The sequence below is a fragment of the Ambystoma mexicanum genome, chromosome 11 (assembly GCF_040938575.1).
Source record: "Ambystoma mexicanum isolate Mex_15411 chromosome 11, UKY_AmexF1_1, whole genome shotgun sequence".
Lineage (NCBI taxonomy): Eukaryota > Metazoa > Chordata > Amphibia > Caudata > Ambystomatidae > Ambystoma > Ambystoma mexicanum.
In genome coordinates this window covers 896686511-896701218 of record NC_090934.1, presented here as the reverse complement: position 1 = coordinate 896701218, position 14708 = coordinate 896686511, and positions in this window count along the sequence as shown.

The following is a 14708-nucleotide window of genomic DNA, read 5'->3' as shown; positions in this document are numbered from 1 at the left end:
TGCCAAAGTTATGATAGTTTATTTATATATGATAGTTTATTTATATAGTGCCAATACACAATGTGTTTCAAAGCGCTTCAAGGCAAGGGAGGGAACAGGGAAATACAATGCCATTCTTACAGGCCATGAACAGTAAGGATGTGAAATCAACTATCGTACTCGGCCTGACGACATTTTAGATAGTGCAAGAGCTAAGACATAATTAAGGAAGGAAGGGGGAGAGTGGGAAGGAAATGGAAACAGACAGGTAACTACCGTACTAGGCCTGACAACATGTCTGGTCGAGCAGGAGAAAAACAAAAGGTATTGGAGAGGGATGCAGAAATGTAGGGGAGGAAAAAAACAAGCAACTATCATACTAGGCCTGACGACATTTCAAATAGTGCTGGATGGGGGTGGGAGGAAAAAACCAGTAAGGGGAGATGGGAGGAGACAGATGAGGTTGATATCATACTAGGTCCAGGGATAATTCTGATACAGTAAGTGCATAGAAGAAAGTAAGGGGAAGAGATAGGGAAAGGGAGAAAGGGAAGGAGAGAACAGAGAGTTAGCAGTCAAAAGAGAGGAGAAGAGGGGAGAGTGAATACAATTGCAGAAGTCAGTACTAACACATAATATTGCAAGCCAGGATACAAGATGAAGATGGGAACAGCCTGATTCATGGCCACCATGAGTACAAGATGCAAGGGAAGTCCAGCATGAGAGTTGAGAAAGGGAGACGCACCGTGAATGAAGGAAGTCCATAAAAGTCAAATCCAGCACTGGCCACAAGACAGTGATGGTGAAACCAGAATTTATCAGGACAGACTACTGCAGAAGTAGGCTTGACGTGGGTTAGGGGGGAGCAGGGTAGAAGAATCAAGCAAAACAGGCAACACCTGTGTGCGAGAATGGTGGGTGCACAATGGAACATCACAGGGGGACCAGAGGGGGTGGGGATGGCCTGTGCGGACAGAGGGAGTAACACATCTTGGTGCATGCTACCTGCTGTCTGAGCAGGGGGTCAGGCCCGGGGTCCTCCTGGTCCGAACAGGACCAAACAGGAATTGCCCTTTTCTTCGTCTGCCCTTCGCTTAGGACACCCAGGTGAAAGACGCTCTTGATCTAATAGTTAAGAGCAGGAAGGAAGAGGCAGGGCTAAGAAGGTGGGTGGGGCCTAGGCCAGGTGACCTAGATCCACTTGCACCTGCTCCCCATCTGCAAAGGCAAAGAGGCTGGAGGGCTCCTTAAGTAGGGAAAAAGAGTGGCAAGTAGGAAGGCAACAGGTGGGCGGGGATTGCTAAGTGGTGAAAAAGAGCAGCAAGCAGGAAGGCACCAGGTGGGCAGGGCTTTCTAAGTGGTGAAAACGAGCGGCAAGTAGATAGGCACCAGATGGGCGGGGCTTGCTAAGTTGTGAAAAAGACCGGGAGACAGGAAGGCACCAGGTGCACGGGGCTTAGGCCAGGTGACCTAGATCCACTTGCACCTGCTCCCCATCTGCTTCAGTTTTCAGAAGTAGTTTGTACGAAAAAGAATGATATGTTGAGTCACAAGCTGATTGGGCCTGCAAGTTGGGAAAGTTTCACAAACTTTCACCGCGAGAGGTAAGTTTTCTCAATCGGGTTGGCACAGTACCTTAATATGAAGAAAAGATTCAGCTGAAGACGTTGGTTCATGGCAGTTCCTGCAGACCTCACTGTTCTTGAGCATCAGTTGTGGGACAAGAGGGATGACATCGGGGGACTCCTGCACTGCACGGGGACAGGTCAAACAAGCTGGCTAAATGGAAGATCTTCGGTTCGAGTAGCTAGTGTAAAGCACACAAGCTGGTGAACTTCCACCTGGTTAATCCTAACCAGCTCCGGAATTGGTATCCAGGTGGCCTACGAGTTGATTGGTCCTATCAACTAAAAAGAAGAAGTTGTCCTTGAAGGCTTCTCTGTCGAGATGAACTTGGCGATTCGGACCTGCAGCAGGGCTTCACCGGCAAACCAACAGTCCAGAGTTGCAGCAGCCGTCCTCTTCCAGCTCTTCTTCCGTTCTTTCTTTCCAGTGGTTGACTCTGCTTTCCAGTCCAAGAGACTTGACTTTTATACAGTTTTCTCCCATTCATTTCCGCCTAGCTGTCACTCACCCAGCAGGGTGCCGGACTGTCAGCCAGCCAATCACGCCACAGTGCATTTGGGTCTCCTAGGAGACTAAGCACAGGGAGTTCCTGGCACCTCCCTCACTTCCTGCCCACCCCAGACACTCAGGCGCCAGAGGCGCTCTTCAGTCCTGAAGCCCACCAAAGGCATAGAAACAAAGGGACCAAACCTACTCTGGCCTGCAGATACAAGCTCTAGAAGGATGTTTCCAAAATGAAATGGTGAAAAAAGAAGACCGGGCCCTGTTTAAACAAAGGGGCTTAAGGCGCCATCTTGAAAAACATGTCTCCCGTGCTTTTTAGCTACCGGTGTTCGTGTTTTGGAACAATCATGGTAGTTCATTGTAAAACCACTGCCTACAGCCATTTCAAGAGGAAAGGGTAGTATTTGACTGCTACATGAGTTTCTAGACACAGGGGATACTAGTTACCCCCTCCAGTACTCTATAGGAAGATAGTGTGTGCTGGGTCTAGGAATTTAAAAAGACTTGTAAAGTCAATTTAACCTTACATTCTCTGGGAAACAGTAGTTTATCCCAGTGAATGTATTTAAACCTTTTGGAAGTCTCAAAAGACATCTCTGTGTCTCTGCACTGAGGGTGCCTTGTAACGCACATGTAAAGATGCCTATGGAGTTATCTTAAAACTCCATAATCAAAAAACACAAGAGTAAAACACACATCAAAATACACGAAAGAGTGGGAAAGAAAAGGCTCACACTCTTTCTAGGTAAAAAAATCAAGTCCTCAAAATCCAGCAAAGTTGCTGGGGGTCTATAAGGTGAAGGGCATTAGCACATTTATGAGAATTCTCCCTAACAGGCTGAATACACCTTGAAGCCAGTTCTGACTGGCAAATGCAGTTGCCCTTCTGGGATAATGAGGATTCCCTCATTTCTGCTCTTCCTGGGAGCATAAGTCCGTTTGAAGGGCTTGCCAGCCAGTGGAGGACCAGCTCATTGTTTTAACGATACTTGGTGTGTGATTAGATGCTATTGTCACTCACTGGGCGCATGTAGGAGTGGGCTCCTAATTATCCCTGACTGCCTATCTGCCATCCAGGTATTGTGCACTTCTAATGATCAATGCCTCAATGCCAGCAAAATGGAGATCCTTCACATTGTGATCCCTGCTCCCGACTTCTTCCCTTCACTCTGGCCTTCCTGCAGAGGCTCTCCTCCTGCCCCCTCTTCTGAAGCCAGAACCCTTGGAGTCACCTTCAACTCCTCCCTCTCCTTCCTCCCTCACACTCAGGACATTGCCAAGAAGTCCCACTTTCAGCTCTTCCTTCTCAAAGGAATTCTCCATTTTCTCACCTTCCCCCAGAAGCTCAATGTTACCTGAGCCCTGGTTCTCTGTAGGCTTGACTTTTGCAATAGTGTCCTCCTGAATCTACCTTCTTCCACCTTGCGACCTCTCCAGCTAATCCAGAATAGGGCAGCAAGACTGGGCCTCAAGCCCAGGGACTGCATGTCTCCTGCCCTAAAAATTCTTCACTGGCTCCCGGTTGCTTCACGGATTACATTCAAATTCCTTTGTATCATCCACAAGGCTGTTTGGGGCTAGGGGCCACACTATTTCTAACTATCTCTTACTAAATAGTCCCTCTCAGGACTTCTGCGCTCCTCTGGCACAAACTCTTTGAGTGTAAAGCATTTCGTAAAACAGAGGGCAGGAGGTTGATCGCTTGCAGCATCCCCCTCCTGCTTTTTGTCTTGAGCAGAACTTTCTTAAATTCCGGAACATCCTCAAGACTTTCCTCTTTACCCCCTCCATCCCCCTTCTCTCCTCTGCTAATCTCACAATTCCTTTTTTGGTGCCGAGGGCCCTCATGCATCCTCTGGGGCCTGACCTCCCACACTGAATCACCCCCAGCTTTTTTCCTTCCTCAGCACTTTCCTCAACACATCCTCCATCCTGGAGGATCACACTTACTTTACATTGCACTTTACCTGTTGCTCACCCACGAGGACCCCATTCCCCGCCCTTCTGCACTTGCACATTCTGGACACTCCAAGGCATAGTAGGTTTTCCTCCCACTGTATTTAATTATGTGTTTATTAATTTTAATGTTTCTCCTCCACATGTCCCCTCCCTTTTGCCCTGTTGGCGCTTTGAAAAAGAATGTACAATGTACTTTCTGTATAAGCACCTAACAAGCGAACAATAAACAAATGAATAAATCACCAAAAACCTTAACCCAAAGTGGGTCACCACTTAAACGAGGGCAAACTAACCCAAGTCTCATTAAACCAAATTAGTTGACACATTATATACCTTTCTGTAACAGTTAAAACACTCCCATATTTTGTATTACAATCCAACCCCAAACATGATTGTAGAAACCTACTACAAACAAATCCCATCTTTCTCCAATTCTTTCTTTCTCATTGGCTAGTGTTATCTTAACTATCATCATCAGATCATATTCATAGCACAACCTTTCTTTGGATTTGTCCATGTTAGGTCATGACATTATCATACAGTTAAACATTTGTGTGCAAATATAACTAATTAATGGTAACAACTGGCCTGAGTCCAATAACCTGTTAGATAATTGCACATTGTTTGCATAGGTACTTCAAGCAATATGAAGGATGCTGAATAAAGAGGTTGTCCTTGAATTGACTATAGCTGTCTCATCCGCCCTGACTTGCTGGCATCATTGAAACATTCTAATCTACATGACTACCATTCCAACACACACTATACATCTGGAAATACAATTGAAACTCCTAGATATCGCTCACTTTCGTCTCGGGTGCTATTTCACCCCAAATGTATTACTGTTCAAATGAATGGCTGAGTCCCTCTGCAAAACTCCAATGCAATTAAGGAGATTATATCTGTTCTCTTAGGAACTACAAAGCCACAAAACACTGTGTCCTGTTTGACGGCTGACCCCCTGTCTGGTTAATCATTGTCTCTCTTTTGTCCTTCACTCCTGTAAAACTGGATGTTTCCCCTCCACCTGAAAGTCATAGCACAAACTGCTGGCTGCAGAGTCTGAATGAATTCATAAAAACAACACTACATACAGATGTATACATCCCCTGTATTTGTTTCTCAGTGTGCATGCATGTTTAATAAATACTAGCTTTCTTTTAGAGTGGCTTCTTCAGGACATGCCAAAACTCCTCATGGCCTGCTTCCTGGCACTCCATAGCACATTATGTCTGAATCCTATTTATGTTTAATTTTGTGGTTTCATCATTTTATCTTTTTATGTGCATGCAACCTAATATGTATCATCTTTAAGCAAAACGTAACACTAAAGTAACATTTCCCATTCACAATTTACTACACTGGATACATATGAAATTGCCAAATTTCCCCTAGTTCGCTAAACCCCCAGATTCAAATATGGAGCATGCAACATGAAACCATCATGATCGTGGGGACCTTTCCTGATAACCCTCAACACTACCAATTAATACTTGAACAAATAAATCACAGTCCTGTTCTTTAAAATCTTCTTCTTGGGGAACTTCCCTACAATCTTTTCTCATCTCTGTCCCAAAATGGTCACACTCCTCTGCTAAACAAATGCAATTCATCCACCACTATTTCCGCAATCTACTCACTGCTCCACAGAATCATCCCAACTTGGTGGAGGAAAAAAAAAACTGTTTCAGTCAGAGTACCAATGTGAGATAAAATGTTAGTATTTCTAGCTACAGACAGGGTCACAGTCATCATGTCAGTTGCTTTTGGTATTTGGGCAGAATAACATCGTAAGAGCATTTGGGAAGAGCAAAATACAATACGAAAAAAGACAAAAATAGGTAGAAGGATTTTCACAGTGAGGCTAATCCAAGATGGCACACAGGAAAAAAGAGTGTCTAACCACACATTAATTGATATTCCTGAATCTTTTTCCATGATCACTCTGAGCTTATGCAAGGCAGCGACAGTTTGTGACAGGGTACGATTCTCTGTGTCATTGGAAGACACACATCCTCCTCCATTGCTGTCAGGAGGTCGAGGATGTAACCATTTTGCAAAGTCATGAGCCTCAGGTCCTGTAGTTCTTCCTTACTGGCAAAAGCACTGACTCAGAGGCATTGATAAACAATAGAAGTTCATATCTGGTCACCTGGAGCCACTTGGCACTTGCCACAGTTTAGATGTCCGGTGGCAGAAGAGAAGCAAAACAAATTTCTTTGTGAATAAACAGCTGATACGGTTCAGGAATGTCCATTAAGGCTTTTGATGATGCTGCTGAAAGGTAGTACCAGCTTTTGGTTTGCTGCAATAGTTCCTGCTTCAGTTCTTGAACCGAGTTATTGATTTGTCCATGTCTAATGATGAAGTGGATGAAAGGGGCACAGGGGACAAATGGGGCACAGATGTAACCGTGGGCATTGGATGGGCCAGCATCAGATGTTTTTTAGGGATAATGAGGACTGGCACATGGAATGTAGATAAACTGCCCACACCTTGCCAGGCTGGCGGCAACTGCCTATAGGCCTTCGATCCACAAGTCCAAACATTGGCCAGAAGGGCAGCTGTACCTACAGCCAGATTAGTGATGTGAAGCATTCAGCTGCAGCTCCCATTTGTGCCAACATGCTTTATCACATCCGGGATAGGGTTTTCAGTAGGGTGTGACTTCCAAGTGACCCACATGATCTCACCTCCAGAGTGGACTTTCCAGTACTGTGGGACTTCCAGGTTACACCCATGATGTCAATTCCTGAGTAGGACTTATGGTAGGGTGTGACTTTGGAGTAACCCCCATGAGCCACGTCAGATGCTGCAAATAACTTCTCCACACCTTCCCTCTACTTCATTTGGGATAAACAGCATAGGCACACCAAAAGTGTGGGGACTGAGAAATCATATGTAGAAATATCCTACTTATCACTCTCTCCCAACCTTCCTCATATGGCTATACCAGACATTATGCACTGAAAAACCATGTGCATTTGTTATGGGATCTATTTCATCATCCCCATTATTCAAAAAATCAACATCAATACTTATTTTTACTCTTGGCAATACATTCTCAGGTTCTACAAACCTAGATACATTTGAACCTTCTACATTTTCATTTGTTGCCATCTTCAAACAGAGATGTCAAGAGAATCACAAAAATGGTATAAACACTCAGTATAACATACATAATAAATCTGAATATTTTTTCTTTTTCCAAACAGAGAAATTCAAGTTGTAGATTTTTGTTTACAACGCCTCATTACTCTGGAATGAACGGCTGATCCTAAGGGCTTACTTAACTTTTTGCCTGCTCCTGCGCTTTTGTCAGCGGAGGGGTGCCAGTATCCATTCAGTCATCATTAAAGTGCATCCAATTCCTGTTGCCCTCCACCTTCACAGCAGTCAGTGTTGCGTAAACAACACAGTACAGCCCATGGAAATGCTGCTCACTCCAATGGTGCACAAAGGTCAGAAAGAATTTCCAGTCTCCCTGGAGAAGCTGCAGCTTGCGTTGATCATCAGTTTGGTTGATGTTTTCTAATGCATTCTGTTGCTGATAAGACATAGCCTGTGAGGATATAATCTTGAAACTATTGGTTAAAGCCCTAATGGACTCACTAAACTCCTCTCCTAAGATCACTGCGGTCTTATGTGCATCTAGTGCGAAAGGTGTGTGTAGCCTACGCCCCATCACAATTTTGTGGGGGCTCATGTGTTGGCTTTTTTCAAGGCTGATTTCTGTAATAAAACAAGGCTAGGGGTATCCAATGGTACCAAGATGTTTAAACTCATTGCATACTTTTACTAACTGGGCCTTAAGGACCCCATTTAGTATCTACATAATTAAATTGGCCTGCAGGTGGTGTACTGAGCACAAACAACTGTGCTTGATTCCCAAAAGCAAGGTAATTTCTGTGAATAAGGCATTAAAAATGTGGGTTTCATTGTTGGATTTTAAAGTCTCGCAAATTCCCCACTGTGGAAATACCTCCCTCACCAGAAACCTTGCTGAGGACTTAGTATCAGGATGTACACAGGGACCAATCTCAAGCCACTGGGAGAATGGACAAACAATTTTAATGAGGTATCTATCGATAATTGTTCCACCTCATGATTATGTCCACAAAATCTATATGAAGCTAGGCAAGATTCCCTTTACTGACCTCATGTGAGTTTAAGAACCGGGATTGCGGTGCATGAGGCTGGCAACAGTACCTGCTGGGACACAGTTTCCATTTTCTGGGAATCTGTAAAATGTAAGTGTGCTGCTTCCTTCGTTGCCTTGTCTGCGGCATTGTAGCTATGGGCTATTGAATTATAATGGTTAGTATGGTCAGTGCATTTAACTAAACCTACCTATGTGAACAAAGAGAACCCTTCAATTAGTCGGGATAACAGTGCAGCGTGCTGAACATGGGAACCATCAGATCTCCTAAACCCTCTTCTCTGCCACCTTGATAACCATGAATGCACAGTGGAGGTGATATACACAGAGTCAACATAGTTACTGCCTTACCCTTACTCATTCCCTTACTCATTTCTAGGACCTCCAAAAGTGCCACAAGTACTGTCACTTGCGCAGAGTAATATGAGTGCAACTGTCTCTTCAGCCTGACCTGGTATTCCCAATCCACAAGGCCCACAACGGCTTCACCTGTATGCTTCTCTCCAGTGACCTGATCCATTGTTGAGGACCCATGAACAAAAAGTACCTCACCTCCTTCCAAGGCATCCTCCTAAACTCCCATACTCACTTCTTCTTCCCCCTCATAAGAACAGTATTAGAATTTCAAGTGCCAAGTAATGACAGGCACTGCTTGGCAGTGCTTAATTTGTAAAAAAATAAGTACCAGGGCCAAAACGTCTTGACCCCATAATGCCGGGGCACCGCCACGGTACGGGTGGCCCGGGCCAGTTTAGTGCTAGACCTAGATCAGCTCACCACCATCCCATTACACTGCTGCTGCTCCATGTCACATGTTTGGCGCTGCAGCAACTGCTTGCACAGGCAAGTAGTGGGATGGATGGGGAAGGGCACACATGGGTTGAGGAAGTATAATGCTTCAAAGTTGGAAAACAATTGTTATGGTAGTTGTAGTGGTTCGTGAATTCCAGTACAATAAAATAAGCTGTGTCATAAACTCACTTAGGTTTGGTCCATACTGATTGCTCCAGCTCTCTGGCTATGTGTGCCAAAAAAGACAAAGTCCTCACTGGCGCATTCAAGAGCGTTCTTTTTCAGTATGTCAGAACGTGTGCAAAGGCCCCTTTGTGAATAGTTTGCAGCACCCACTTGTTCCTAATTTTACAAAACACAAACTTCTCAAATTTACAGTATTGGAATTGCTCGCCTCGTTGAAAAACAGTGCAATACACTTGGATGGAGAACTTGGTCAAAGCGCCCTAAACCTGGGATTGTGTGTGATGAATGGAGAGCATGCAGCTTCTGGCCATAACCTGGGCAGTGTTGTGATGACACGGCCGCCCACTGCCATCACAGCCACACACAAATAGGAGTTGGCACAAAGACAAGCACAACCTGCCCTGGGAGGAAATCAAAATCTGAATGTAGACTATACCGGAGGCCATTCGAATGGGTTTTGTTAGTGAACCTCAGACTTGTGCAAATGACTGGAATTGATTAGGTTAAATATTAGGTTAAATATTACAAAGTAAGGGGCAAAACCATTGCTTAAAACAAATAAAAAGTGTTTTGTTTTTGTGGGAGGGGAATGGAGCGGTTCACTACATTCTTGGGTTACCCAAAAAACAGCATCCTCTCACAATTTTCTGTGCAGTTTTGATAACCTGCCACATCTGCCTGCAAAAATTTGGTGTTGATTGAAAATAGACGTGGCTACAGACTACAGTAATGCAGAAATGAACAGTCCAGAGTAAGAGAGTCAGGGTTCGGCTACAACATATCTGGCCCATGCACCAATGAAAAGTGCCCCAAAATGAAAAAATCTATTCTTTACTTTTCGTGAAAGACTGTTTGATTACTACCGAAGGGGGTCGTTTTTGTAAAAGTTGAAAATGTTTCCATTTAAAGCATATCTGGTTAGAGGCATAGCTCATTAGTAGCAATTACCAACTGTAGTAATCAAACTGGACCGCTTTGGTCAAAAAAGAACCCACTTTCGCCAAAAACCTGCTCACACCAGCATGTTGGACTGGCCCTTTGCCTAGACCAGTGTGAACCGAGGAGAGATCATTTTCTCTGCGGTTCAGAAGAAGAGTGGCTTCTGCCCATTTTGCCACCATTGTTTGCTGTGCTCTCCCTTTGGGGATGGTGTAAGTGAGTATGGCGTGACCCAACACACCTTTTGTGACGACTCCTCTCCTCCATGCGCATCAGAATACAGCACTACCTTACAGAATATTTTTAACTTCGCTTGGCTCTCCACTGAGCCCACACCAATCCATTTCACCTGCCCTTCATGCCACGTGGAGGGAGGCCTTTCACCTCTTCCACCCTGCCCTGATAACCTACTCAGAAGAACAAATCTGAGCATATTGTCTTCTTAGCCATTCGCCAGAGCACACCTTACTTCCCTTCACTCTCTCAATGGATATCAGTGCCCTCTTATTTTCTTCTGGGCTTCCTAGATCAGGAATAAAGCCCCATCTTAAAAGGGCCTTAAGTTACTTAACCACCAAAGAGATATGAGGACATAGAGTAAGGCTGAGTTTAAAGAAAAAACATATTTCTGGGGCATCATTGATGGGTCAGCGTCGTGCCACCACTTAAAATAAGTTACTTATTTCTTTTAAAACCTACCTTCCGTGGGGCTGCCGCCAAGCGGATGATGACAAAAATACCCAGTGGAGCGATGTCCGCTCCCTGGATATTTATTCTCATTATCAGCGTGGTGGCCCCACGAAGGTCAGATTTTAAAAGAAAAACATATTTTTGGGCCCGTCACTTTCTAAGTGATGGGCCGCAGCCACCACTGAAAATATGTTATTCCTTTTAAACCTACCTTCAGTATTTTTGGGGGAGCCCGCGGCAGAGTTGTTGGACTATCAGTCTGACTCTGCCCTGGTCGTGGATTCGGTGGGCTGGCAGTCAGCAGCAGGCCACACCAACAGCCAGGACACAGGAGACACCACCAGGGGACCGCGCCGCTACCCGGACCCTGGCTGGAATCAAACAGCATTTGACTCTTCCTACAGACTGACTTACCTGCTTTGGAGTCAGCTGCCGGCGGGGACTCTGTCTCCTGTCGGGGCTTCGGGGGTAGGTGGCACTGGCAAAACCAGGCGCACACCGGCACACAAATGAAAAAGCAGGGCACCATGAAGCAGCTAGGCTGCACCACACGCAGCAGGCTCTCTCACGACACAAGCGATGCCACGCCTAGACACCTTCACAGTAACTTGTGAAATGAAGGTGGCGCCGCGCTGTGATGGGCTGGTGGTGGCACCAAAAACATGTCACAATGTCATTTCACTGGCTCAGAAGAACAGCTAATGAAAACTGCACATTCTGTGTTACTATACAGAATTTACCAAATACTGCATAGTAACATCAGAATGTTAGTTTTCATTGGCTGTTTGTAACAGTTTGTTGTTTCATTGCTATTGCTGGTCCCAGGCCCAGCCAGCCATGGCTTGCAACCTGCAACTGCAAGCAGAGCGTGGGAGATTACGAATCACAATGATTTATGATCGAAGTGGAGGGAACTCAAGCAAACAAAACAATTGCACGTGCGCTGGCCTGCCGCATCAATTAGTTCTGGTGCCCCATCTTCAATTTTATTATCTTTATGTTCTTTCACACAGGGTCCCTAATTTGAATCCCTGAAGAAGGAGGTTGAAATAGTTTTTGTTACCGCCGCAACGTGAAGACCAAAGGGACCAATAACTTATTAGGGGTCTCCCTTATTCATTAGTTCCTATTAGTTAGGAGCTTACACGTTGGCAAGGCAGAGATATCTGGCACTTCAAGACTCTGAAGGATGATCCTCTAAGTCAGGAATTGGCCCAGAATATGCAGAAGTAGTTAGGTTTAGGCCTTCCTATGTACAGCACTAATAGTACAAGAATGAACAGTCTTTTGAACTGAATTTTTATCATCCGTTTCTTTCATTTAATGTCAAAAATATTGTCAATTTGCATATGTAGCATTAGCGTCGAAGATTTATATTTGATGGTTTATCATTATTGTGTTTTGAATTTTGTCACTTTTTTTATTAAGTTTTACTCACATTTGGATTGTAATTTCTTTTTCTTTATTTATTTATTTATTGTTCTTATTGTACCATGGACAAGTGAAACATTAGTGAATGGACTAAAAAAAAAGTAAAAACATCTTTTTTACATTAAGTGGGTAACCTTCATCAGACTGATTCTCCATTGACTCTTAAAAACCAGATGTGATAAGAAGTAATTTAGTTTATCCAACTGAGATGACAGACAGGGATACACAGATTTTGGTTAATATGCCTCTCACCAGTGACCTGATCAATTGTTCAGGACTCATGAACAAAAAGCACCTCACCTCCTTCAATGGCATCCTCCTAAACTCCCATAATCTCTTCTTCTTCCCCCTCATAAGTTGCAAAATCATGAAAAATATCATCAGTTTTCACTGAGTAGGCTACAAATGTCACAGGATTCACTCTCTGACACTGCACAGGATGTATTGATACATTTGACAGAATTACCTTGTACCCGAAACTCTTAGGGTTGTCAAAGTCGACTTGGACTTTTCCAAGATTGCAAAGACTGCATGCTCCACATAAAATTTCACAAGGCAACCCATGGTAATGGTTGAAGACTTTTGTCTTGAAAAACCTGCCGCTGCTACAGCATGCTCACATGAGAACTGTCCCTGCATCACTGGATGTAGGAGTCTGCTGTAGTATGCTAAAGGTTTGTGGCCTAATGATGTTTGTTGGTTCAGGACCGCTGTCATCACCTGTCCGTTGGAATGAGAAAACAAATAAAATGGTTCCTTGTAAATTAGGGTCGCCAAGATCGGAGCACTGCTGATCGCAGCCTACAGTTCCTGAAAGCAAGTCACCATTCATGCATACCATTCTATCAGACCTTTCACCTTCTCTGCTTCCTTACGTCCCTGCTGTAAGGGCCTCATGTAAGTAGAGTAGTCAAAGATCCACGATCTACAATAACTACAGAGCCCTAAAAGATGCTGTATCTGTTTTATCGTGACTGGTTGAGGCATATTCTGAACTGCGGTGGCTCCTTCTGGCATTACCTTCCGTCCTGCTGGTGATATCACTTGCCCCAAATATACTACCTCTGTCTGGCAGTACTGCAATTTCCCTTTGCCCACTTTCTACCCCTTCTTCGCAAGCAGGATGAGGAGTGCTATTGACTCTTCTCAGCACTGCTCCTCCTAAGGGCTACAGACTAGCGAATCATCCAAGTACTGAATTATGGTAAGGGACTCATGCAAATTCCCCAAATCCATTTGGACCAGCCTTTTAAAGACACTCATAGATTCCCACTACCCTGGGGCAACCTTGTGTGCTTGAGTCTCTGACAAAAATATGTGAACGCTGTGACTTACTGAGAATTGGGGTGTAAGAGGACTGAGAAAAATACATTTTTTAAATCAATCACTGTGAAGTGGTTTGATCAATTAGGAATATTATAGAGAATGGTAGCAGAATTTGGTACTACTAGAATTTCCACCTCAACAATACTATTGAATGGGCGCAAGTCCTGGACCATGCTCCAACTGGACTCCTTTGCTTTCTTCACAAGGTAGATTGCATGTTGTATGAGGACACAGAAGGTTGTATTATGCCTTGCTTCAGCATTGCCATTATGGTCTCATAAATTCCCCCTTTCACTTCGCTAGACATGGGGTAAAATCGCACCAGGTTTCAATTTTATTCGCATTGCTCCAACAATCTTTAGAAGCTCCAAATCATAAGGATTGTGGGACCATAAATGTTTCAGCACCTTATCCAAATCCTCCTTCCAATTTGGCATTGTATTTCTAATGATGAGCATGGCCTGTGGTACCTCCTTTGCTCGATCTCTATCTAGCAAGGCACCCCAATCTCAAAGACCATCTCCCCTGTGTCTTTGGTGTCTTCAAACAATTGCTTGTTGGACACGTCCTTTAGCAATAAGGTAGAATCGATGCACAGCACTGTGCGCTACTCTCTGCCTTCTTCATCTGTGTGCTCTCTCTCTCACCTAGCCATTATCTTACCGTGGCTACTATCTTCTTGCCTCCTGGTCAAATCACCAAATTTCTCTCTGAGTGGGCAGACCTCTCCTCCTACCTCCTGGCCTATACCACTCTCCTCCTCCTCCTCGGTGATCTCAATATCCATTTAGACTCTCCTTGTTCCTCATCTTTACACTTCTGCGACCTCTGAAACTCCCTCTCCCTATCCATCCTCCCCTCTTATACGACTCACTCGACACACCCGATGTCTTAATCTCCTCTGACCTCCCCCTTTCCATCCCTCTGACCACTCCTCTCTCCTGGAGCGATCATTTCCTCCTCTGATCTCTCCCTCTCTTCCCCCAAAGCCAAGCCTACCCCAACATTGCCACCTACCTTCTCGGACATCTAGCCTTTGAAGTGTGCGTCAGTTGAGGCTTTTGATGTTACCTTCTCTCCCCCTCCACACCTAGCTGACTCACATCTTGACAAAGCC